The 26100-nt window shown below is 41.0% G+C and overlaps 1 pseudogene; it reads right to left on the bottom strand.

Annotated features, from left to right (window-relative positions):
- Nucleotides 1–3553: 3553 nt before the first annotated feature.
- LOC135448210 (cytosolic phospholipase A2 epsilon-like) overlaps nt 3554–26100 on the bottom strand; it is a 37739-nt pseudogene continuing 15192 nt past the window's right edge.

The raw sequence follows: 26100 nt of genomic DNA, 5'->3' as shown, positions 1-26100 counted from the left end.
CGCCGCGCCTCCCGCACACGCAGCCGCCGCCGCCGCGGACCCGCCCGGCCCCGGCGAGAGGCGGTGCCGGCAGCGCTGCCGCGCTCCACTCAGCGGCCGGGCCGGGCGGGGCCCCGCGCCCTGCGGCACGACCCTGGCAGGGTTTGGGGCTCTGCTGAAAGGGAAGGTCGTCTGGGGTTTTTATCGAATCCGATGATTTTTCATTTTTTGTTTTTTCTTTTTTTTTTTTGGCCACAAGTCCGTCTCTGGAGGTTTAATTGTGCCTGCTGCTCTTCTGCGCTAAAATCTCATCCCCTTGCGATGAAATCCGGAAACACTTTGACAGCTCCGATGTGAACGTAGAATGGCCCAAATGCTTTTCGTGTTTTTGGGATGATGGTTGCTGTCTTTGGATGCAAAAGAAATGTGTGACTAAGCGCCGTGGTGTTTAGCTGCGACATCAGGCAACTGTTTTAAACACAGTGAAAAATCTCAGTAAAACAGGGAAATCTTTCTGTGAGACGTGTGTAGAAGATACGACCATTAGTTCTAACCCTAGGTCCTGCCACCTTGCCCATTGATTTTACAGGAGATTTTAGTGGAGGGTAACATCGGATTCATTACAATCTTGGGGAAATCAATAAAACAAGTATTTTTTGTCCTCTGATATTAAAGTTTTTGCTCAGTAACTTAAAAAAAAACCAAAACAAAAACTTGGGATCTCCGTTAAAAGCAAAGGAGTGGAATTTTTTTATGAAACTGTGTTTAAACACTGTATTACAAATGCGCCTTTTGTGTGACACACTTATGGCTCCTTCAGAGCACCCATATCATATAAATCCCTTTTGCTGGTCCAGTACATCTAATGTTTCACATTTTTATCTATGTACCTTTCTTCATCCTCATTTCCATATTGAATGCTGCATTTTCTCTATATGCTCTAGGTCTTTTCTAAGTACATCAGCAGGTTTAGATGTGCTCTTTTAATCTCCTTCCTCTCTATGCTCTTCCTCAAAGAACAGATGTTAGACTTTAGCAATGCTCAGTTCTGGGCATTTAACCACTTTGCCTTTTCTTGGTTCCTTGCTTTGCATTTTATTTAGGACTGTGCATATATTTTGCAACTTTCTTGTTGCAATTTCCATGCTGAGTCCAAAGATTTTATGCCATTTCACATAGGGTCTTGCTGACTGGTTTCCTCAGTTTTTAAAATCTCCTTTTCATGGTATTCCTTTAATTGTCATTCATTTTCTCTATGGCTTAATTAATACACAATTAAGTTATCCTTGTAGTTACTTACACCTTCTCTATTTTACTTCAGTAATTTCTTTTAAATTAGTCTTGTACCACCACATCTTTAGAGGTCTGACTGCTCCTAATTATTAATTATCTGCAAAAATATCTGGGCTGTTGAAAACCTAAGTACTGCAGTGTGGAGTGAGATTCCTTTCCTCCTTGTCTGTGGTGCTAAATCCAGTATTTAGTGACTGGAGAAGCTTACATAGCTCACATGCCTTACAGGGCAGGTATGATACTGCCTCAGACTGTCCTCCAAGCCTCTGGGAATTCATGATTCAGTGCAGGACTGAGGCAGATGCAGAGCCATTGTATTTTTTCAGTCCCTAAAGATTTTCCAGTGATTGTCTCAGTCAGTTTTTTGGATGCATAAAATTTTATCAACAAGAAAACTTAATTGCATGTGTGCAGAACTACCTCACTCTGTTTAAACCTGCTGTTCACTAGTTTTGACTGATCCTCTCAAGGTCTTGTGATAGAAGAGATGTGCACTGACTTCACGCATCTCTCTTTTCTGCCTTTCACTCCTCCTGTTCTTTTTCTGGGTTGCAGATTCCTCAGCTATTTGTGCCTTGGGTGGAAGCAGTTCCACCTCCTTGATCAGGCCTGACATTTTCCTCTGTATTCTTGTTGAACATAGAAAACTGAAATACTGAGTAATTATTCCATGCAAGATTTTTGAAATGTGGTAAAGTGCTCATTGTTCTCCATGACCCTTTCGTGTCTGCTGGAAAGCAGCAGGAAGGGCAGGGAAGTGTTTGCACTCACACACCTCATTCTGCTTGTCTTCAGACTTCCTGCCTAGATGCTTCCTGCTGTCGGTGAAATAATTTTTGCCCTTCAGACAATAAAGCTCTAACTGTATATGGGAACCTGGGAGTGCTTCCAAATTCCCAGGTCTGGCTGTGCCCTCTGACTACATCCTGTCCCATACTATGATGAGATCCATAACTGCTGGTGCAGTCTTGTTTGCTCTCTCGTTTCCATGGGACATAAACTCTGGGCATGCAGTCCAGGAGCTCTCTGGGCTGCTGCAGCAAGCAGCTAAGTGTTCACTGACCTAAGTGGCAAACAGAGGGGTTACATCTCTCTGCACCACAGAGGAGGAGACCCTCGACCTTGAGACCAAAGGCTATTCCATTTCTGGCCCACAATGACAGGATTTCTTGACAAAGAATACTACAGCAGAATTCAGGAGGGGGGAAGCCTGTAGGAAACATGAGCTTGTGGATACAAGATGTCTAATAAATAAAATTATAGCATTGAATTTAAAAAAATAGAAGAAGAATAAATGTAGAATTTTACAGATTCCATCTGTCAAAAACCCAGACTGCTTGCTGGAAAAGAGATATGTTAGTCTCACAACCAAAGCATCAGAAAGTTGAAAGTTGATGCTCTGTTAACTTCATTTGCTATACTCTACAGCAAGTTTAAAAAAATCACATTTGCATGAATGATATTAGGTAGACAATTTCAGTTTTGCTTTGTCTGTGTTTCTTGTGTTTTCAATGTAATAGTCTCAATCAATCTTAAAGAATGTTTGATAATATCAATAGCATTTAAATCCAGCTTGCTAAAACAAATTAACATGAGTTGGTTCTTGTATAGATGGGTTTTAGTTGTAATCCTAAACTCAAGGGTTTCCAGAATCTTGCACTAGCTTACATCTAGGTCTGGAGCAGGTACATGTTCTTCTTCAATAATTCTTCAGCAGCTATGAAATGTCCGCATGTTTTCTTTGTCTTGCTATTAGAGGAAGAAGCACCTAAAATAAGTAGCTGAAACAGGTATTTGATAGGAAAACTATTTATTTGCTGTAACTTCTACTCAGAAGTAGTAATTTATTATATAAATTCAATATTTATTTACATTCACATAAAGATTTCTTAGTTCACAAATGGCTGCCTTGATTTTTTTTTTAGAGACAATGGATTTTGCTCTCTGCTGCATTTCTGGACCGGCAATCCTCTGTTTCTATAACACAGGTAGAACACAAACAGTCAGTGTAAACTTCCTCACACTTCCTTGTCCACACAGTTTGGCAGGTCACTTGTGCAAGTACAGTGGAGCAGAGCCTCACCTAGCCACGCTCCTGAGGTTGTCAACGTGGGAAGCACATGAGTTCATTAAGGAAGAGCTGGTTCTTTGAGTTTATTCCCTCCACTGACAGACAGGCTTAACATTTTTGATGACAAATTAAGTGCTATTCTTAGCGTTCTTTGGCTTGTCTTCACTTCCTAATAAAATTCCTTTTCTTCTTCATCAATAGGACGATCCTTTATTTCTTATTCCCCGGCGCTGGGCAGCCAGCCAAGCGCTGGGTTCCCTCTCTGGCAGGCACAGGCGTGCCATGGCCATCGGGTTGTTTGTGCAGCGCTTGCTCTTTATTGTGCTGCTTTTTCCGCTCCACAGCTGTACGCAAGGCCTGAAGAATCAAATCTTTGTTGTTCTGGACGTTGTAGTAACTTAGATTCACCAGTTTGTCAAAATTTTCCTCTGAATAGCTCAGATTGTTTATGTAATATGGGCCACAGGCATTGGTAACATCAACCTCGCCCTCTGCCATCTCTGAGGGACTACGCTTCACGCCTAAACAGACAAGCAATGGCTTGGTTAACTTGCACAAAACAATTCGGGTCTGGGTGTTTCCCAGGCATGCACAAATAGTGGATCACAAACCTAAACTAAATCAGGTTTTTGCTCGACTCTGCACCAATGGGACTTGGCATGTGAGCAGGCTGAGCTTCTATCTATCTGCTAATACATAGAATAAATAGGTTCTTGGAAGGGAAGAGGTCAATTCATTTTGTTGGATTCTGAAGATTACTGGATTCCATTATGTGCCTTTAACTGCTAGAGGACAGCTGAAGATCCCAGCCATGGGGCAGAGACCTGAGGAGGTGGAGATCCACTGCTGTGTGGTATCCTGCAATCCCACGTCAGGGTTTCACCCCAGCCAGCAGCTAAGCAGCACAGCTGCTTTTCAGTACACCCTGACCAGGGGGTGGGGAGAGAACCAGAAGAGCAAAGGGAGAAAATGTGGGTGGAGATAACGGCGGTTTAATGGGACAGAAAAGGAAGAGCAACATAATTCTCATTCCAGATCCCAAACAAGCACTATTCCAGCTGCTAGGAAGAAAATTAACTCTTTCCCAGATCAAACCAGGTTCACATATGTTTTTATGCTTCCTCATCATTTGCACAGACCCTTTGGTTTTCTGACAGGTGGCATGAGGGAAAGAGAGAATTAGCAGCCCAGAAATGGTAGGTAATGCTGTCAGAGAGAGTATCAGAAACATGAGAATTTTTCTGTCAGCCTCCAGCGAGACCATTACATTGCCAAGAGGGCGTTACTGTAGGAGACAAGCACCCTCCACAGTCACAGATACCTGCACCCCCCTGAGCCATGGCAGGGGAGTAGGCACTGGGAAAAGTCAGCATCTCCCTGACAGTACATCATGCATTTGGGGAATCTTTTCTACCAACATGGATCTAACAAAATCAGTCAAAGGGCTCTGATTTTCCTTGAGGGGTCTCTCAGTGTCCAATAGATGTACTCCTCTCAGCTTTGCAGACAGAGTTACAGTGAACTGGTGCCACAAAACTGAAGCAGTCGAAGTGTCCCACAGAGAATTCTTTCTACTTCATTGTGGAATAGCTTAAGAGTGCAGAAGTTAAGCAGTTTGAATATGTCAGTTTTACTTTTTTACTGCCCAGACTCTAAATTCCCCTTCTGAACAAGCAGATGGATGAACTGCCTATGGAAAAACTGCCTGTTCATGTGATTGTACTAAAATTTCACATGCTGTACAATTTAGATCTGGACTAGGGCATGGTACTGAAGCCCTATAAATTAAGCTGATCTCTGCCTGTCACTAACAAAAGGCAGACATCCTTTTCCAGCCTCACAGGACCTTCTGCAGCATCCATCCTGCTGCTATGGAGGTCAGGTCTCAGCTGCAAGGTGTCAGTCCTCCCAAAAAATCTGCCTGCACAGAGCCCTTCCATGCCAGCTCAGCTGACCCTTTGCTCGAGGGGGCATGACGAGGACCCTTCTTTCTCTTCCTGTTTAGTCTCATCTTGCAGCCACCAGCTGAACTGGTTGGGCAACACAAGCTTGCCTCAAGGGTGTGCAACGGGCAGATATTGTGCAGGACTTCAAATGAATTTTCTTCATTCCTAGCAACACCCCTTTTTAGACTCGCTGATAATTTTTGTTGACATTTAACATCTGCACATCATGAGATGTACACCTGATAGTAGATAACTGACTGAGGCTAGGCATCCCTCGTTTCTGGAAATTAGTGAGGGGAAGAAGGCCAGCAAACTCCCTCACAGAGCAATACACAAGAGCAGTTCAGTATAGAAGAGCAGAACTGAAGCTAAACCTCAGTTCTCCTTCTACTTCTTTCTTCTTTTTTTCCTTTCTTTAATTCTCTCTACAAAAGGCAACTGCAGAAAGCAACTTTTGGGCTATCTCATAATTTGTGAGAGCTGGAGTAGAATGGTGTGTGTACATGCATAGATACCCTTAGTCTATTTGAATCCTGTTCAAAACCCCAGTTGTACACCTCAAATGTGCAATGAAGTCAATCAACAAAACAAAAGTACCATATTATCTTTTACAACTTACTTAACAGAAAAGAATAAGGATTGATACAATTGACACCATAGTTTCTGCATTTGTTTTGGTGTTAAATTGAACGTACTATGTACTAACATAGAATTTCTGGCTTTCAAGTGTACTGTGGGGCTTTGAAGTGAACTCACAATCTGAGTTAGGAATTTTAGCATGTGGAGAAGGAGCAACTGAGGCTTTGGTAGCAAGAGAATATTATGGCATGTGGGATGTGGTATCAGGACTTAGAATTCATCTGTTTAGAAGTGACAGGCAATGTTGCTATTGACACTCTTTAAATTTCAAAGGGAACAGACACTGTTGGAATGGCTCAGTGTTGCACTTTCATCACTTCACTGTGCTTCACTGTTACATTTTCATCACTTTGCTAGTTCGTACTTTTGTTTTCAAGGTTATCTGCCTAACTCTAAGTCTGGAAATTATTTTAAACAATGAAATCCATAGACTCCTTGGAGCATTCTCTAACAGGAGAGGATGACAAGTATGAGAGGAAATTACCCCTGCTAATTTCTGCTACAGCAGATAAACAAAATATTGCTTTCCTCATTTAACTGCAATCTGCTTATGAAAAGCCAAAAACATCTGAAGAGGAAAATATGTGGCAAAGGCTAATCCCACATGATCCTCTACTGTCCAGGAAAAATCACATATTTTAAGTTTCTTGATATGGTTCAAATGTAAGCAAAGAGAGTTCAAATTTGTTATTACAGTGTGATCTGAAAACCAGGTATTATCCAGTAAAAAAGAGGAAGAAAGTGGCCACTGGCTGTTAATGTGATGGGTAACTGTTAACTTACCAGGTGCTTTGTATTCCCTGAAGGTGTCATTTACTAGAGGGAAAAATATCACAATAGGTGTTTCTGGGCTCTCTTTATCACCAACAATGTAGCATTCCTTCAGATGTGGAGTTTCCTGATCATCTGGCACCTTTGTAGGGAAAGGAATTCCCTGTTTCTCGAAGTATTTAGAGGCATCTTTGAGGGGCTGGTTGCCACAATAGGAAAACAAAACAATAGAAAACATCAGGACATACAGGAAGAACTTTGAATTTGACCAAAATCTAATTTCACTGGGAGTATTTGTGGGGCAAGGGAGAGGTTCTGACAGATTATGGTACATATCCAATTTAGGTCTAGGTTGAGGTTTTTTATGGAGCCAAGCCTTGGAAGGCCAGAGTTAAGTGAGATGGATCTGACTCCACATGTCTCTGAAAATCTACACTGGCTATGTTTCACATTTGGCTATGAAAAAGTTGCCTTTGGACAACTTTTTATTCCTAAGGAATTTAACATTCCTAAATGCAAACTGTTGTTGCATTTATTTGCATATCTAGTCTTCTACATCAAACCTATTGTAGCAGTTACATTGTCCTGAAGGAACATTTTCCCTTGCATAGGGAATATTTCTCAATATTGCATTGAGAAATATTAGACAATGTTTAAAGGCAATTAGCTTCATTCATTCTACTGCTGGATGCCTTCCAATCAGCTAAAACCCCTTACATGTAAAAAGGGGCAGGTATAGTTTACTAAATGATTACTTCCTGATAACATTTGTACTGTTCCAATAAAGATATGTGACCCCCAGTTAACAGCAAACGGTTAACTTATCAACACTTCCCAGATACTGGGGAAAAACAAAAGTTTCTATGAGTAGAGGATCAGCCACTCTGGGAATTCAGCAATGAAACAGAGAAGTCATTGAAGAAGAATGTGCAAGACTCACCCCTGTCTGTGAACCTGAGCTATAGTTGAAATGCAAAATTACATCCACTTTCCTTTCTGGCCTCATAAGGGGAGGGTAACTGGTAGCAAAGGCAAATGCAGTATCAATCAGGATGAGGTAGTCTGTAGCTGTTGTCAGGTGGTTGGGCTGGGAGTCCAGCTCACAGTCTAGGAAAGAAGCACGTTTTTTTCAGAGAAAGTGCCCAATGCAAGGGAAGTGCTGAGGAAAGTCTACTGTTAACAAAAAGGGACTTCAACTTTTTTTGGGTCCTAGACCTACCTATCTAGCTGATGGCTGCAGTTCAGTAATTTCTCAGTTCCTCATCTGGCTTCCTCTTTTCACTCTTTACTCTGCAATTTCTTTGGTTTTTCTCTGACTAAAAGAGATTAACTTGGGGCTCAGAAGAGTAGACTGAGTTAATCTTGTGTGTGACTCTGATCAGGTTGGTGTGGTTTTTTGTTTTCTTTTTTTTTTGTCTTTTCTGTTAATATGAAACAAATTAAAATGGCACTCCGCTCTCTCAACACAGTAAAAGGACTAAATGTGTTGGGTGCCTTGCTCACTATGAGAACCAGCACACAGCTGCAATTTTACATGGAATAACTGGTGCCACACTGAACAAAAAAATTCCCTACCTGGACAACAGGGAATACTGTTACAAAGGTTATGTCTTACTTAGAAGTAAAAATGTGATAGGAAACAAAGCTCCCTGCTGCAGCCCTTGAGCATGGGTGACTAATTGGGACTCCTCTCACCTATCAGTTGTGGGACTTTATGAATTTTTTTGAAGAACTTAATTTGAAGCCTCTCCTGATGACTAATTTTAGCTTTCAGTGAAAACAGTGTCAAATACTATCAGAACAAAACAAAAAAGCAGTCAGCTTGATAACTTTTAAAGGATTGTTTCTTTTTCACAAGGATGGTTTACACTGTAACTCAAAGCAGGGTGTTGTTACCACACCTTTCCACTTGGAAAACTCGCTCTCTAGGTAGTTGTTGTTTATCTGGAGGCCTTTCAGGAAGTTATGGATTTCTGAGGCTGCTGGACGTAACATTGCAACATCTCGGAATATTTCTGAAAAGCTGTCAGGAGGACAAACCACTCGAGTATCCAGCTCATTTGGTCTTGTAGGGAATAGGGCTTCATCATCTGCAGAAGAAAGAGTAACAGCTTATATATGTGAAGTCAATCTGTGCAGTCATCTCTTAGTTTAGTATGTTTGAAAAATTTGGACTTCTTTCTCTTTTTACTGGCAGGATTTTTCACAAATCTCATGGGTTTTTTAGCTAAGCTTTAAAAAATCCCTTTCTTCTTCTCACTTCACAGTGATAAAACCTTTTTTTGTACTGCAAAAGACTCCACCTACTAGAAATTTCTTTGCTCTGCTATGATTTTATCTATTAAATTGCACTTAACTGTGTCTTCCTTTGCTACTCCATGCCACATTTTCTCTCTCAGACACATAAAAAGCCACACAATGACTATCTCTCAGCCACACAAACATAATTAATGTTCCTCACTAGCAAATACAGAATCCTTGATCTAACAAGCAGAAATTACTCCCTTGCAAGTGCTAGAAGATAAAATAATTAAGCCTTTTTGAAATACTTCTCTTCCTTGTCATCTTTTCTTTGTAATGTGTTTGTCTTGAGTGTTTGTCCTTGAAATCTGACCCTGCAGAGATCTTTCTTAATTTTGTATCATGTTTTGCAAATCTCATCCTTATGAGTAGTTTGGAATGACTTCCAATGGTACTGAACTTTGTGTCAATGATTTGTAGACTTCAGAGATGCAAGGATGTTGTTTGCTCCCATTTCTCTGATGCTCCAACTTGTGATTGAGGAGCTAGAGGCTTCTGGAATGCTATGTGAGCATCCTCCATCTACAGGGATATTTTTCTCTAGTTTTACCCTCCTGCTCAGAAAACATCTCATAGGAGGGTCACTGTATCTTTTATTTTTCTGTGATGGATCCTGTGGGTTCTTTTCATATACAACTGAAATAATTGCCATATGTAGTACATGGCATGAATTTCCTTCTGGTTTACATGTGGATAATAGAATTGCCAGAAGAGAATGTTCTAAAAGGACTTTGAAAAAAAAATCAGTAAGAGAGCAGCAGCACAGAGGGAAAAAAAAACCCCAAACCAAAATAATCACATAAGAATAACTCACCTATGTCAGTAATTTTGTCTCGTGTCCATTTGTGCCAGAAGTCTTCTGAATTAACAGATATATACCAAGCATCCATGAGATTCAAGGAAAATACACTGCTCCAGATCCCTGTGGCATAGGATGTATTTGACAAAAAATAAATGGGGTGCAAAGGAATTTGATGTAAAACTTTGAAATAACTGTGTCACTGGACACTTCAGGGAACAGGGGCATAAATGTCCTTTAATCATTCTAGAGAAGGTAGGAAGAAAGTGCCAAGATGTAGAAAGGGGATGGTGACCTGAGATGCAAAATGACATCCACTTTCGTTTCTGATCACAGAAGGATCTGGGTCCTTACTAGAAACTGCAGCCAGGGACAGAGAGATTCTAAGTTGCTTCTTTACGCCTCACCATTAGCTGTAGTGAAATCTCCACACAAGCAAAAAGTTTAAACTTCTCAAAAAAACCCCTGAAACTTCCTTTTTCCTTTATGCAGTTGGTGGAAGTAGAAAGAACAATGAGGCAAGAGATTGCTTTTGCAAAGAGAAGAAAGGTTTCCTTACTGCTTTCACTTTTTTATGCAAGATGGAAAAAAATTATAAATATTACAACACATTTGCACTCTGAAATGGAAATTTTATCTTAAGAATTAATCAGGACTAGATGTGGTAGGAACTTTGTAGATAAAGAGGTGCATTTTAGAGACTCAGGCTGCAGAAGAAATGGATGATTTAACTTAGCAGCAATGATACACAACTTTTGTTGCTGACAAATATATATATGTATTTTATATATATATATATATATATATATGTATGCATGTATGTATGTATTGCAAAGGTCTCATGTCAGTACACATAACCACAGATGAAATCAATAAATCTGTTAAAATGAATAAGATCACAGAGAAAATAAAAAATCCTGCAGATTGTGACCTGTTATCAGTTCTGGTATTTTACCATACAATGCTCCTGGTAGACAAAAACACACTAAATGTTTAATTTCAGAAGAGGGGTTTGTGCAGGGGCAGATAATATTATATTACTTTTTCCCAGAAAAAGAAATCACCTTCCAAAAAGCAGATTCTGGATTCTGGGACTTTCTTCATCAGGCGACCCATGAAGAACTCGCTGCCAAAATCTTCAGCAGGAATGAAGGCACCATATTTTGGGAATCCTACCTCATAAGGGGTGAATTCCACCCATTCTAAAAGAAAAGGCATAAGACAGACTGATTACAGCACCAGAGGCATAATTATTTGAATAAAACATGATATTGGCCAGGTTAAGGCAGACTGGTTTCTAATTCACACCCTTTGCAACAGGCATTTATTCACTGTACACTTCACAGTGGTGAACATGCAGAACAAATTGTCCTCTTACATCTATATGTCTGTATAAACTTTTTGACAGTTTCTGTGCATAATGTGCACAGAAGTGCAGAAGTACATAGTGTCTTCTGTTGCCCTGCCTTTGGCCCTGAATACTGAATTATACAAAGGTCTTTAAAATATTAACTATTAAATATCTCCTTTGAGGTGGATTAGCCTTCAGAGTATTTGTTTATTGAATTGATATCCTTATCTAATCTTAAATTACCCCCAATTGGGATTAAATATTAAATGCAATTCTGGAGTATTGTTACCTCTAAAATCCTGGTCGCTGATTTTATCCTTCACATTGAGAGAGAGGTAGATGGGCAGGGGATTTTGACCCTGATTTAGTGCCTGCTGCTGATCTGTGAGCTTATGGCAGTCCTCCTGTTTTGAAAAATGACAGTAGCTCAGGACAATTGGACGACACAAAGAGCCTGCCACTTAATCTAAACCTGGGTTCTGACAATGCAGGGCATACATGACTCCAACTAGGACATTCCCCAGTTGCTTAGTTTAGAGAGGTGCTGTCATCCCTGCCCCTCCCCTGCCCCAGCTCTTCAGCACAAGAATAATCCTAAATTCATATATTGAAAGAATATGGTGAGGAGAAAAGGCTGTTACCCACATTTTTCATTTCACAAAAAATGTCTGTGAATGTTTGAAAAGCACTCTTGACAGGAAATATTTCATTATGAAAGAGTGAGCCCCTCTCTGACTGCCCAGAAAAACACCTTTTCCTCAGAGCTGTGGCAGAGACAAGGCTCATGCAGAGAGTGCAGCAAGCCTTGGCCCTTCTGCAGAGCTCAGGCAGGGTGGACAGGCCAGGATGGTTTGGGAGCAGAACCAGGTTTAGGAGTGTGCTCCGACAAGCAGAGCTGCAGGTGCTCCCCCTCAGCAGAGCCCGTGGAAGGATGGCTGTGCCACCAGGCTTCCCTTGGGCCACTGTTGGCCAGGGGACAGGGCTCTGGGGACACTCACAGCTCCCTGCTGAACACAGCCCCAGGGAGTCTCTACCGCTGTGCTGTGACCAGGCAGTAGAAATGTGGCTGTGTGGGGGATTTATCACATTACAGGGGGAATGTTTTCTCATTCGAAAGCATAAATGATCTAGTGGGAAAGAAATATTCATGAAGATTAAAACAGGGCCCGAACAAAGCTCTTGATGAAAATGTTTGCAGGGCGATGTCTTAATAACAGCTCAGAGACACTGTCTTTGGGCTTGTGATTTTCCTTTGCCTTGTTTTATTTTGCGGCTCTTTTAAAAGAAGAGCAGGGTTTTCATGGAAATATTTACATGTGAATTCACAAGATCACAGAATGCTTGGAGTCAGAAGGGCCCTTAAAAATCACTTAGTTCCAATCCCACTGCCATAGACAGGGACACCTTCCACAAGACCAGATTGCTCCCCATCCAACCTGGTCTTAAACACCTCCAGAGACAGGGGTCCACAACATCTCTGGGAACTCACTACCCTCATAGTGAAGAATTCTTATTCTTATTAGGTATTAGGTATTCCTAATACCTAATCGAAACCTGCCCTCCTTCATCTTAAGGCCATTTCCCCCTTGTCCTGCCACTGCATGCCCTTGTGAATAGTCTCTCTCCAACTTTTTTATAAGCCCCTTCTACATTCTGTGAGGAATAAATTGAAAGAGGTTCATACTGTAAGTTTCCTGTTATTTCTTTTCATTCCCATCCTTTCTGTACCAGGCGTGAAGTTAAGATCTCTATAATACAGGCAACAAGCATGGTACAATGGTACAATGAATGGTACTGCCAAGGCACATGCTTTAGCCATATCTATGAAAAACAAACATGTAAAAAAACCTATTTTGCATAAGGGTGGTCAAACACTGCACGTGTTGCCCAGAGAATTTCTGGAGTCTTCAGCTGTGGAGATATTCAAAGCCCATAGTTCAGGGTAGCTGGCCCTTCCTAATCCTGCTTGGACAAGATGAACTTCAGAGGTCCCTTCCAATCTCAATCAGTTTTTGATTTACTCTCTTTCCTCACTGCTGTATTCACTGGATATTCAAATCTGAAGAGAAAGGTGCTGGTTTTGTACCTTATCATGTAACATGATTTCAATGATGAGTCCCCACAGGTCTGTGAAACACAGCTGATGTCCTTCCTGTTTCCTCTGGCACAACTCCTCCAAATAGTATTTCAGACGATCAGGGGCAAAACAAGTAACAAACTTATTTTTAAGTACATGCTTTCGGGCATCATTGAGGGTTTCCTTGAGATCCTTTTGGGACCAGTCAGGATCTTCATACAAGTTTGACATGGTCCTAAAAAAAAAAAGAACAAACAAAAGAACCCCACAATGAAAAGTGTGAGTTCTGAAACAGAGCTTTGGGAAGTTATGGAGGTTTGTGTATTATTGTCCTCATTTATATGAAAAAACCACCATGTGTTTGGTAGTATCCACATATTTAATTAATTGCAAATGTGGGAAAATACCCACTGAAAGAAACAACAACAAAATAGAAGCAGAAAAAGAAAGCCTTTTCTTGATAGTTAAGATCATATAACTCAAGATCCCTCCTTGACGTCAATTTTGGAAAATTCGTGTGTTCTTATCTTGCTCTTACCATGTTGTTCCAGATAAACCAGTGATATATGAGACACAGTCCAAGACATTCATTTCCTGCACACTGAGGAGGTGAGCATACATGGCTGTCAGAGCTCTGGTTCCACCTCCCGTTGTCATGATTGCCACCACAGGTACCTGTTCAATCCCAAAATACATGCATTTAGTGACATGGCCTGAGAAGGGACAGAGACTCTGATTAGAAGGAGAAATTTACAGCACTGATAAAGTAGTGAAAACATGCCACCAACATGAAGAACGTGAAGTCCAATGTGAAGAAAAACCTGAATTAATAACAGAGCATGTAAGGAGTAAGAAATACTTCATATTTCCTCTGTCAAGCAGCTCTGCAATAGAACATGAAATCCATTCTCACATTTTTAGTGCTCTGTTTGAAAACCATGAACAGAGCAGCAAAAAATTAACGGAAGTGTTACCTTCTTTCATCTGAATCAGATTATTATCAGACCAGAAAATATCAGTGCTGTCTCACAATTTCCATGTGGGCAGTAATAACTTCTCTTTTCCTGAAGTTTGCTGAAACTATTGTACAGTTATTCTACAGGCCATACTAGAAATGTCATGACTGCCAGATTTAAGAACACAGGCCAGTTCAGAACCCCTGAAACCAGAAGCTGGTGACACCATTCCCTTTGATAGTTTCTGGAGGGAAAGAGGAACCATGCTCATTCCACCTGCTACATATGTATTTACAGTACTAGGTATGCAAGTGAGCTGCAATTACTGGCTTCTGTGATCATACAGAAATCCAGGGACTTCTGGGCAGTCTTAGAAAGAGAATTAATTTATAAGCATGAATTGGCTTCTTTAACAGTAAAGGCAGTTACTGTGCATTGGAGTGAATGAATGTCATATATAAATCAGAAAAAATACAGAGAGATTGTATGCTCTGCAGGGAAGTATGGGCTCTACATCTGAGGGGAAGGGAATGACCCATGGCTTAGTGCTGGCATTGAAAGGCAGAGTCTTGTGTCAGAAAGGTCCAGCTGTGCAAGAAAACCTGAACTCAGTTTAGGTCCAAACAAGAAAAATGTATCATTTATCTGCATTTGAGTTTAGGTTTCAAACTACAGTCATAGGTGCATAAATAAGAGACACCTGATTTTCCCCTGCCTTAAAATTTCTGTTATCAATCCTGTTTGCTGAGCAAGATGAAGTCAGACTGGCAGCGTGCTATGCTCAGACAACAGCACCCTAAATGGTGGCACAAATGATACACAAAATAAAATCCAGTTTTAGCCATGGGGGAACGGAGTGCTGGATCCACTGTTCAGATTTGGCCAAAAAGAAACTTTGGCCTTGGCTCTGAGAGCACCTAGCCCTTCTCTGTGTTACAGGGCAGACTGCTACTGAACACAAGGCTAGATTCTCTAGCTTCAGGACTACAGGCTTTTTATTCATGTCTGTGATGAGTACTCATTCCTTCCCTAGAATAGAGAAAAGAAGTCAGCCACTGAGAAAAGAACTCAGCTGTAGCTTGTACATGAAACTACAGGGTTTCCAAAAAAAAATGTGACCATCAATGCTATGTTTTGACACTTATCTGTGCAGAAAGCAGAGAACAATTATGTCTCCGATACCTCATCGTCCTTCAAGTCCTCTTCCAGATGGAGAATGTCCTTCAAAGCAGCTGCAACCACCTTCTTCCTCTTGCGAATGAAATCCTGTTCCTGGGCACACAGATCGAACCCCAGGCGTACGTCCAGGTCTTCCTGGCTGCAACAAGGATCAGGTATCATACATCACATTTGTAGTCTAAGCCAGCATCTTAACTGCTTTACTTCATAAATAGACATGCCTTCACTACCAGGTCTACATAAAGCAAAGGAGGAAGATATTAAATGTTCTGTTTTTTTTCTTGGAGAAAAACAGCCCATCTGCCTTTGAACTGAAAGGATTTTTTTTCTCTCCCTGCCAAAGGTGCCTGGAATTAAATATAGCTACAAATGGCAGCCGTTCCTTTTCAGATATAAATCCAGAAGCCTGCAGAGGGCAGTGTTTCAAAGGTGGCCTTTAAAAGTTTTGTGAGCTCCCACTGATACCAGCGAAACGTTCTACTGAAGTCGTAGATTTGCATGATCAGATGTTCTTTTGATGCTTAAAAGCATTACATTTGTGGTTTGAAAGCTGCTGTGAAAATCTTACATAGGCTTCTAGGGAAGAACTTTTCAAATGACAGCTGTAAACTGTATATTTCATAATATATTTACTGAAAATAACCAGCATGATGGAAAAAGCACCTTTTTTTCTTCTGTTACAAGTTCTCTTCTCTTCTGTTACAATATGGAACATAATGTAACATAGCCATCTTACAAATTTTACTAAGGCCTGAACAATATTCCAAAACACACAGTGTGTTTCCTCCTTTAGAAATAAGCAATCACTTCACTGAGTTTATTTGCATTTATCTCTTTGAGTAGACATTAAAACAATAAATGCCAGTACATTTATTATTTCTTTTTTTTTTCACATCTGAGAGTATCCAGGTGCTCTGGTTTTGATCTTTCAGTGGAAGAAAACAGTTAAAGAGACCTTTTGGGAAACAGAAAATGTTTTTTCAATCAGCTTTGAAATGTTGCTTTTATTGAGAATCTGCATTTGGCAATAAATAGTAGAGGTATCAGCGTGTCTACAGTAGCCTTTGCCATGTAATATTGATTGCAGCACAGTATCAATAGAAATTTGGTGTTTTCTTTATAAAACCTTTTCTTAACTCCCTCTCCCATTGCAAAAACTCCATTGCTTAAAATCTTTGCATTATGCACTGAGTGTAATTTTTTTTTTATAGTCTGAAATAAGGATGGACCAGCATTCAGGACAAAGGCAGTAGTAACAAAGAGATTGGAACTTGATTTACAGCTATCTAAATACAAATAACCAAGGGGAAAACAAGGCGAAAACCACAGGTGCCTTACCATTTTTTCACCTTAAGGAGCAAATCAAATTTTCTGTGCTGAAAATGGAAAAGGTAAAATGATGAAAATTGATATTTTGTTTAAAATAGTTCCTTCACCCCACTCAGACTGACACACAGATCTTTTGGGTCATCATTATACCTACAAAACTCTGAATCTCAAAAAACTGAGATCTCTTCTCAATATTTCAATAGTAACTAGCGATGTGCACTGATTTAATAGATAAGACTTTAGTACACTATCATCTGTAGTCCCCATGTTATCTCTCTCATAAAACTCAGTGTAGCTTGCCTGGTACTAGTTAGCTGCACAAATAAATCCCAGAAGAGCTGCAGTGCTACAGCTCACCTCCCTGGAAGGCTCCAGCACTGAAGATGGGTGCTGAAACCAGAGCCTCTCACACAACAACGTCAGGTACAAGGGGAAGCCCGAAAGGCTGAGCACCCCACACATGTGGCTCAGGTTTGCTTCCTAGGACAGGACTCACCACTCTGTCCCAGTGGCACCCAGCCACCTCCAGCCTGGTCAGTACATGGACAGTGCAAGGAGCATTAGCAACAGCTTAGATGTTTTTCTTCTTCCCCCTTTTCCCATGGATTTCCCATTTTATTTTGCTTCAAATAATTCACTTTGCTATGCATTGCCCTAGGTTGGAGGGAGGTTAGAAAACAACTGTCTCTGTAAAAAGAGAACTGGCCCTTGGTTTCTGCTTCATGCAAATCAGAAAGAATTTTAAAAAGCTTGCAAAGGATTTCCCATGGCCAGCAGACACTCACCTCACCAACTACTTCCTGCTCGGAGGGGAGAGACTTCAGAGGGATTGTCAAGGGGACACTTCTCCTCCTTGGTCCACATGACATGCAAGCACACTGAAAAGGAACATGGAGTGCTTTTTGGTTAAAACAGAAATGTTCTCCTCTTGCTCCCTATTCACACATAAATGTCAGGTCACAGAACTGTCTGTGTTGTCTACCATGTTCTGGGGCAACGTACAAAGGTGGGAAGTTTCCTCTTCTTTCTGAGTGCAACATCCAGGGAAGGTTGCTTGTATCTGGCATAGTGGAAGTAAGTGGGATCTGGGAGAGGGGAGCGGGAGTCACAGCCCACTGAAACTGTCTGAGTTTCTTCAAAGGATCCTCTCACTGTAAATGTTAGCTCATTCTCTAAAACAATGAGAGAAAATGCATACACAAAGTTACTTATAATTGTAAAAAAAGAGAGAGAGGAAAAAAAGAAGCAAAAGGTAGCTTTGAATAAATTTCTTCTCCACTTCCTTTGTATTTGGAAAACTACCTTCTAAAAGTGATCCAAACCCCAAACATTTCAGGTGACTGTATCGTTATAATGTGCTGAGCAAGGAGTCAGATGGGAACGTGATATGGACGGCACTGAAATTTAGGTTGCTGCTTTTCTGTTGCACTTTCATCATGACACAGTGAATACAACCGGGTACTTTGCATGGTAAATCATCCTCATCCCAGGCCAAATAATGAGCTGAAGAAGTTCTCAGTCCCCTAAAATAAGATCTGACTCTTATGAGCAGCAGATGACCCTATTTGTATGAATAGTTCAGCTAATCCTGCCAGTGTGCATTATGCATGCTCTGAGATTGCCTACCAGATCCAGCCCCTCAGGGGATGTGGGCAGAGGAGCTTCTAGACTCTGAATCTTGACCAGGGTCAGGCAGGAGCCAGCTGCTGAGTTGCTAACCCCTGCAAAAAATGAGGTGTTTCTGTGCACATGTGTAAGTTGAAGTGACAGAGATCCTGAGCAAAGTTAATGTTATAATATAACTATAATACCTGAGGAAATAAGCTTCTTCAGGGTTCAGCAGTACTGCAGCAGAGGTTTGCAGAATCTCAACTTGGGTTTTAGATACCTTCTGTATAATCATTTGATTCTAGCTGTTTCTAGTCTGGCACAAGACTGCCCATGAAGTCAGAGCCCTGAACTGCTGCAGGACTGGTGGCATTCCCTACTGCAAATTTTGTACAAATCACCTTAGATGTGATCAATTAAAGCCTTAGTATTTTGCTGATGCAATGTCCAGGCCTTGTTAGAAACAGTAAAATCACCAATAATTATTTAAGAAGTAATAATCTTACCTGAAAAACGCTTCTTTTGCCTCCTGCTGTCCAAGTGAATTTCCAAACAGGCTTCTTCACGACACTATGGTAGGTGTGATGAGGACAGATTAGATAGCTCACTAGCTAATTATTGTCTAATGAGTTATCTAATCAGATAGCTCATCCTGCCATCTCACCACCAGGGCTGACAGATGTTGAAAGGATCATTGTAGGAAAGGTCATTGTTTGAAGCGGGAAGGCCAGCTGTGCTGGACACTTTTGCCAGACACAGTGAAAGTGAGAATTAATTTATTGTCACATGGGAAGATGGTGCTATGCTAAACATGTTGTCATTTTCAATGGATGCAGACAAAACAAGGGAAAATTATAATTTTGATCTTAGAGGGCACCTCTAAGATCATGCTGTTCTCTTCAAAGATAAAGCTCCTAAGAGAAAGTATCACTAAAGAGTGAAGATTTGCAATGTTTCCCTCACTGACATTATAGTCAGCTGTGGTAAGGAATGATGTGGTAAAGAAAGAATACAAAAGAACAAAACATTATTTTACCACTATTGCCCCATTTGTGATGATGGTTTCAGGAAGATCCTGGCTGGAAAACAAAAACAAACAATATGTATTTTATAAACAATACGTTCTGGATACTGTCCTGAGCAGGACACATTATTCTCTCTAAATTTTTTATGACTATTTTTTTTGTTACTCCTTCTTGTGATTTCATTAAGTATACTCCAATGTCACTAGATGCCACATAATGACCCAGCAGAAATTATTAAATTGCTGTAAGGCACCTTGAAAGTCCTTGCAACAGCCTTAGTAGCAAAGGCAAGACACAAATTGGGTAGCAACATTCTCCTCAGCCATGACTTTCCCAGAAAACACTGTCCAGTAAATCTGCAGACTTACTGGAGTGGGATTTGCCAGCCAACTCTGAACTATGTAAGTCAAAAATCTTAAGAGAAAGTCACAGAATTAAAAATTCTCAACCCTTCTCCACATCATGGCATTTTCCCTTTCATATAATGATTTTTAAGGCACATATTAAGTCTGGAAAAACTTGTCTCTGGCTATTAAGATGGTACTGGATCTACAGTAGGTTTCCCTGCACTAATGCAGAACTCCAAGCTGCCAACAGTAATGGAGTTTTACTCACATGGTCTCCAATAAAAACTCAACTTCCAGCTCCTCCTTCCCCTGAAAATAAAAAAAGGTGTCTCAAGTAGCATGTGTAGAGGTTATCAAAATGACCTTAATTTTTGCAAGCACTGTGTCATTTACCTTTAACGAGTAAAAATATTCTGTTTTGTACTTGCTATTAGCAGCATTAAATGACAGAGGCAGCTTCTTCTTCCCCAAGGAACTCAATTGTACTCGAAGAATGAAGGGTGTTTGGTGCTTGTAAATTTCCCTAACAAATCTATTTCACACTTTCTTCTCTGCCAGCTGCCATGTGCAGGCAGAGAAGAACATGATATGCTAAGGTTTAGCGTTTAGTAAAATATTGTGGAAACGGGCCATTTCCCTGTGCTTGCATTGTTTTGGTTTTTATAGTCTTTGTGAGGATTACATAAACTGTTATTTTCTATCAGGTTATTGAAAGTGCAAAGCTTCCCTAAAATTGCATGTACTACTCTGGGGCTTGCGGATTTGGCCATGACCAGTGTGAAAGCAAACCAACAGGAATTTGAGAAGGCCATCTATTTTGTCACTGATGTGCAGTTTCCAGGATGTTAATAAATTTTGCTACATCTTTACCACCAAGCTGGTCCTGGTGGTAAAACCAGAAGAGACAGAGCACCTCTTTAACAGAGGGGAGAGAATGGACATCAAGCTGTACCAAATGTCTGACAGAACTCTTACCTCTGGGGTTAGTGGAAATGCTGTAAAAACTCTTTCCCCAAGGGGGATTTTAGCAACATCAAAAAGCACAATTGCATGGTCATCATCATGAATGATGTCATCATCAGAAACAGTAATTTCCAGAACATTCTAGGAAAATAAATGAAAAATATCCAGTTCACTAGCATGTATGGCATACAAGAAATATGACATTCTGCAGCTCTTCCAGGCTTAGTGTCTGCTTTACAGAGAGGAAATAGAAAATAATTGATGAAAAAGTGCGAGAAGGGAGAGCAAGAAAGCAACTATAAAGGGCCAGGTCTTAGTCTTATCAATTAAAGCTGAACTGAGATCTCTTTTGAGGCAGCTGTTATGCTTTTAAATAGATCTCATAAAAAATGCCATCTGCTAGGGAGGAATATGGATTACCAAAAGCTCTATATTGCTTTATATCAGCAGGGGCAATAGAGATTACTTCATATCAATAATCACTCTTCTAGATCCTTGGACCTTCTGCTTTCAGCCACCTGTTCACAGGTATTTGAGTGTAGTTCAATTATCAGCAGCAAACTGAGTAAAGATCTTTATCATACAAGAATTTGGCATCATCTCCTGCCATTACTTCATGTCCTTTCAGAAAAAGATGTGTTTTTCTGTTACAGTGTAATTTTATATTTTTCATTTCAGTTTCCCTGTGTTGTCGCTGTCACGGGTCCCAAGCCTTCCCCAAGGACGTCAGACTCTCATTACCCATATGTAAATAAAAACTATCTGTTAGGAGTAAATTGGGCAATAGGGTTCCAGCAAAGCCAGAATTGCTTTGCTTCAGCTTGTGTGGGGAATTTTAAGTAAACTCAGAAATGCACTAGAAGGTATTTCTAGTTTAGAGGTTTTGGGCTAAACTGAAAGACTCTGCACAGAGATTAGATAAAAAGGAGAGGTTTTGGATTGCTTACCTTGACTTTTCTCTGTATCCGGAAGTAGAAAGTTTCATTCCACACAGGATTTCTGCAGTTTTTGATGGTTTTGGTGTGGAATATTTCATCTGAAGCTGTTGGCAACCAGAGCCTCACATAGCAATCGGATTGGCTTACTGTAGAAACAGAGGCAGAAAGTATCTGGCAGAGGAGGCATGATACAAGCAGTGGAGACATTTCAATATGTTCTTCAGCTTAAACATGGGTGAGAAATGGCCAGTTCTTTCTGATAAAGATTGGCCAAACCAGGAAGATAAAAATCACACAGCTGGATAAAATTAATTTGCTCATCTCAACACTAGTTTTAATAAGCAGTGTATTCAAACAATCATGCAAAATTCTTATACATTCAAAGAAAAAAATACAATCCTAGCTAGCAAATAGAACAGTATGTATATTCAGAAGTCTTATATTGCTCCATAATAACAAAATTTGGCAGGCAAAACTGTGACAGAGGCAGCACAGCATTAACTTCAGACCCGGAGAGGGATTGCACATAAATTGTCTCTGTAGCAATTGAACTTTGTGAGAAATATCAAAAGAATCAGTTTTAAGTCTGATTCAGATAGTAGATGTCTGGCATACCTGGTTATTAACTCTTTATGACAGAAAATTAATTACTGCAGTGACCTTGATCCTCGTCTCCCTAGGCGGGATAGGAAGGGGGAGGCCTACCCGCAGTACAATTGCTGCTTCAGGAGCTCAGTAGGAACCGGAGCCTTTTCCTGGTGTTTGCTGATGCTTGAAAGACCAGGAATTTAATTTCTACTTCACATCTCTTCCCAGGAAAAGTGAAGTGGCAGAAAGGATTTACATCTTGCGGATGGAGGGAGTGGAGTGAGGCTGCACTTGCTGTAAGTTACCATCTCACATAGACCCTGAACCAAGTGAACACCAAAGAGATTCTCAGACCTTGTACAGGAAATTTTCCAGTGGCAGCTAGAAGGGTTGATCCATCCTGCTCTGTAAACACAGGCCTTTGCCAGAAAACAGGAGGAGTCTGGTGCCGTGGCAGTCAACAGAGAGAACCACCTCACAAGCAGGGAGAAGAGCACCTACCATCTGTAAGCCTGGTACAGGTCTTGAGGCAGCTCCTCAAGGTTAGAAGTGAGTTCATCCCCATGTCCTTGTTCAGAACACATGGCTTTGGGATATTTTGCCTAAACATGAGGTGTTTATTTTTAGGGGCCTGAAATCCAGAGACCCTGTGACTGTGGCATCCTCAGGGGAAGATACCTGTCGATTAGGGAGATCCCCATGTAACACTTCATGCTGTATCTTGAAGGCATTTCTTGACACTGTCAGGAGTTTTCTCTCCAGAAGGCAGTAGATTTGCCTGTCTTTGAAATTATTTCCACTGACGACAGAATCTCAGATTTTAACACGATGGAGGTGATAGGATAATATGTTGACTTTGGCAATTACCAGTACAACACTTAATTTATTAGGAGTGGGAGGGCTCGGTTTGTTGATCTGTCTGATAACTGAAAGTTCTTCCCTCCCTGTGCTGCCTGACAGCCGGCTGAGCTGTGATGTACCAATCCTGATAAATGGTATCACTGCCTCTAATCTACAGAGCCTGTACAATAGCCAAGAACTAAATGTGGCTTCAGGGCACCTGGACCATCCCTCCTCTCATTAATGCACACACAACTGCCAGTCTCAAGAGTTTCAAAAACATGAATCCAGCATCTCCATAACTGCCAAAGTGGAAGAGGGGGGGATGTAATTCAGAAATTAACATTTCTGAAGTGATTTAATGCAAAGTCCTTCACAGGAGGAGGCAAACCCCCAGCACTAGGATGTGTTGAGAGCTGACCAGCTGGACAGCAGCTCTGCAGAAAAGCATCTGTGCATGTGAGGTTGAACATGAGCCAGTGAGCTGTCCTGTGGCAAGCAAGGCCAGCAGCCTCCTGAGCTGCACCAGGAGTGCTGCCAGCAGCTGGAAAAGTGGTCCTTCCTCTCTGCTCAGCACTGACAAGGCCACATCTCTGGGTTCCCCAGTACAAGAGAGGTAAGGATATGCTGAAGTGAGCTGAACAAAGAAGTCCAGAAAGAGAATGGGGGAATGGATCATCTGCTCTATGGGGAGAAGCTGAGACTCTTCAGCCTGAAGCAGAGAAGACTTATGGGGTCTTATCAATTTGTGTAAATACCTGATCAGGGGAGAGGAAAATGAATAAATCTGAGTCAGACCCTCCTCTGTAGTGCCCAGTGAAAGGTAAAGGAACACAAACCAATATGCAGGGAATCCCACTGAAACATAAGTAAAATTTTAATGTTCACCATGACAGTGTAAACACCACCACACACTGTCAAAGATTGCCCAGAAAGGCCGTGAAGTCTCTACTCTTGGAGATGTTCAAACCCCAAATGAATGTGGCTCTGAACAACCTACTGAAGCCAATCCTGTTTATGGCAGGGGTCTGGACTTCACAATCTCCAGAAGTGCCTTCACACCTCAGCCACTTTGTGTGATTCTGCTGTAACAAGGCCAGTTGGTCACAGACAAATAAATTACTTAATAGTGTTAGTAACTCCTGTACGCAAATTTGACCTTGAATATGGGGTGAGGTGATACCACCAGGACAAAGAACATTCTCTTCCTGTGAAGAAAGGGGACTGCACCACATCTGTTTTTGCCACAATTCATCTACAGTCCCTACCAATGTGGAGATGTTATTGTTTTCCATAGGATTCCTGTGATTTTCTATGTTTTCCTTTAATTTTACAGACAGTATTCCCATGCTGTGGTTCTCACTGAGCTTACGTATTTCTGTAGAAGTGGCATTTCACTTGAACTAAAACTAAAGTGTGAGGCAAACAGTGAGATAAATAAAAAATAACAGGATAGTTGAATGTCCGCTGAATACTCTGATAATTATGATACCATTATTATATGGCAGCCCTTGAAATGACTAATCACCTTACATTGCTCTCTCTTCTCCCTGAAAAAAGCGCACAGGGGAGCTACTGAAAATGTTCCAGTTTATTCATTGCTACCTGAGAGCTAATACATAAAAATTCTATTTACATTTTCTTCATGCTCCAGTTATAATGCAGTTGCTGGGCTTTGTTAGCAGTTTCATGCCATGCCAGGCCCTTACGTTAGTGCACGTGTTGCAACTTCCCTGATGACATAATGTCACCTCATGTGAATGCTGAGACATCTGAACTCACAGTCTCTCTGAAAGCCAGCACTAACTAAGTGACCCTGGTGTCCTTTTCCAATTTGCAGCTTCTGATTCAATTTTTATGATGGTAAGACTGCTTCTCAACTCTGTCTGACAGCTAAAGATGAGTTAAAAATACAAGACCAAAAGAAGTAGTTCAGAACTGCAGCTATGTGTGCTAGTCCGTGAGAGTACAGTCCTGTGACGTGCACCTGAGATGAACCATCAAGTGCTAAAATCAGTCACCTCCATAAGGAGAAAATTACAGCACTGAAAAGTAAAGCATATAAGAAAAACTAGTCTCATAGGAACAATGAAGGTAAACTACAAAATCCCATCTGTCCTGTTACTGCATTTCGTAACACCAAAACGAAGAAATAATTTTCTCCTAGTGAAATATTCTTCACCTGCACAGACAGGTTCTCCTTGAATCCTAGTTTACTACAGTTCACCTAAGAGTAGGAGGAGTACTGCTCCCATTTCTCAATTGCTGGACATGATATTTGGGAACATTTTCCCTCACCAGCTTAGTACAATACAAACAGTATTGAGGATTTACCTCCTACTGCTATCTGAGAGAGGATTTGGACTCAGCTAAGAGCTCTACCAGTATCCAGGTGCAACACTCATGTGTAAGCACAATATTGCTCTCTGTGCCCTACTTGCGGAAACAACAAAAGCTCATAGGTGAACTGTGCTTAATCAGTGATGTCTTTGACCAGGGATGAACAGAGTCCTCTTGTGAATGAGCCCTTCACCCAGTCCAGCCATTTAAGTCAAGTGGCAAAGTAGGATTTTCTCCCTGGAGCAGATTCAGTGGGTGCAGGACCTGCTGCAGTCCCAGCTCAAAGTTTCATACCCTGGGTAACCTCCTGTGCCACTGAGCTCCCACTGGCACCACTTGCTTTCCTGGGACAGGGCCATTAGTATCACCTGCACTAGCTGTAATCTCCCTAATTTTTTTGCACTTATTTTCTGTAGCAAAAATAACCCTTAATGCCTCTGGAGAACGACTCTGATTTGCAAAGGTTCCAAGTGTAGTGTTGCAGAACTGACTCATTTTCTCTGAAGGGATAGTATAAAAACTTCCACAAAATAATTTCATAAGACCTTAGAGGCCAAAGTCACTGAGCTCCTCTTTTAAAAATACATGAGATCTCTCTTCATTCAAAGGGGAAAAACCAAAGGAAGATCTGAAAACAGAAGGAAGAGTTAAGGAAGAGGACTGATTGTTCTGACATCCCAGCTAAGACTAACAGGTTTGTTTCCACAGCTGAGAAGGTTTCCACATATGCCTGTTTTCTACTGTAGAAAATATGCTGGAG

Source organism: Zonotrichia leucophrys, chromosome 5 (genome assembly GCF_028769735.1).
Source record: "Zonotrichia leucophrys gambelii isolate GWCS_2022_RI chromosome 5, RI_Zleu_2.0, whole genome shotgun sequence".
Classification (NCBI taxonomy): Eukaryota; Metazoa; Chordata; class Aves; order Passeriformes; family Passerellidae; genus Zonotrichia; species Zonotrichia leucophrys.
The sequence above is the reverse complement of the archived record's forward strand: the minus strand, read 5'-3'. Positions and strand labels throughout refer to the sequence as shown.